The sequence below is a fragment of the Nannospalax galili genome, unplaced genomic scaffold, assembly GCF_000622305.1.
Source record: "Nannospalax galili isolate Female #2095 unplaced genomic scaffold, S.galili_v1.0 scaffold612, whole genome shotgun sequence".
In the NCBI taxonomy this organism is placed as follows: domain Eukaryota; kingdom Metazoa; phylum Chordata; class Mammalia; order Rodentia; family Spalacidae; genus Nannospalax; species Nannospalax galili.
In genome coordinates this window covers 2,854,878-2,856,309 of record NW_008333388.1, presented here as the reverse complement: position 1 = coordinate 2,856,309, position 1,432 = coordinate 2,854,878, and the positions used below count along the sequence as shown (strand labels likewise).

The window sequence follows — 1,432 nt, the reverse complement described above, 5'->3', positions numbered from 1 at the left end:
GGCTCGGCTCCGGCTGCAGCGGCCCAGCGCGCCCTCCCTCCCCCGCGCGCCCTCGCTCCCTCCCGCCGGCGCCGCGCGCCCACCTGGCCGGCCGGCCCTCCCTCTCCGGGACACTGCGCTCACGTACGCGGCCGCGGACACAACCCGGCCCGGATTCCCCCGCCCGGGAAGGGAGCAAACACAGGCGCGGCGCAGCCCGCCAGCCAGCGAGCGAGGAGACACACCCCCGGCCCGGACACGCGCGCGCACGGCCTGCGCGCCCCAGCCCGGACACGCGCGCGCCCCGCACACACCCCCGAGCACACCCCCGGCGGCCTGCACACAGTCGGCGCTCTGTAAGTGCCCGGTGGACTCCTCATGCACATGCGCAGTGAACCTGAACAAGTTGTGACCGCCCCCCATCCATCCCCCCCACCCCCAAATCCGAACCGCAGTTGCTGCAGCCCCTAACCTAACTTGAGTGTGTGCTTTTTTTTTTTTTTTTTTAAACTGAACTGCAAACCCAGCCAAAGTTTCTTGTTGTTTTTGCAGTCCTGGCTCAGAGGCCGTGCTCTCCGCCCCAGGGCGGGAAAGGAAGCCAGAAAGCTCTGGGCACCAGGGAACACAGCTTGGCGGGGGCGATGGGGACCCGAGGCCCAGCACCCAGTTCTGCAGCGCGAGGAGGCGGAAGCGCTTGCAAAAGCAGTCTTTGCATTTTCTGTTCAAGGAGTGTTTTCTTCCCCCTGTTTTATGACATTTTACTCGTTAGTAGTTGTAACGGGAGGCGTTGTTTACTGTTTCTGGAATTAAATGGGAGAAAGTTAACTATTAGCCTTCAACCCTTATATAAACAATACCGGTTGCTTTTGGCACCGTTAGGCTCTGCCTTTTGGATAATTTGTAACTGCGAGAATCGAGAATCGAAGCTGTTCCCATTGTGTAGCTCAGTGTTTTTCCTAGATAAGGCCAGAGGCACGTCGGTGGCGAGGGCCCCGGGTCTGTGTATGTGCATATACGCTTAGAGTCTAGCAGATTTAATGAGTCGAAGAGTCATACCCTCTTTTCACCCTCGGAAAATGGTTTTTTTTAAAAAGTATTTCCCGGGAAATTTTTTTGTATTTGCAGTTTACCTCCAATCTGAGCCCTGCAGCTGTCTGGCAGAGGCAGTGGGCAGGCCTCAGCCCAGTCTTTGGAGACTGAGGAGCCCTACACACAATCCTGTTTTAACTGCAGAGCTAGCTTTGGCATCTTTAGCAGGTTCAACTCTGAACATGAGCTTCTCGATCTTTAAGAGGAAGGAAGGTAAAATACAGTGCCTAGCTCACAGCAGATAAGAAATACTATGTCCTCGGGATGGTAAGATGGCTCAGCGGGTGAAGCGCTTGCCACCAAGCCTGGCAAGCTGAGTTTGATCCCCAGGATCCATATGGTGAAAGGAGAGAATCAACTCCAG

General features: G+C 56.5%; 1 protein-coding gene across 1 annotated transcript in view; it reads right to left on the bottom strand.

Moving 5' to 3' along the window:
- Positions 1-243, bottom strand: part of Znf395 (zinc finger protein 395) — a 53,476-nt gene extending 53,233 nt beyond the window's left edge. Inside the window, exon 1 of the mRNA XM_008828132.3 lies at positions 84-243. The gene's annotated coding sequence lies outside the window, so the exon portion shown is untranslated. The remainder of the gene's footprint in view (positions 1-83) is intronic.
- Positions 244-1,432: the final 1,189 nt, after the last annotated feature.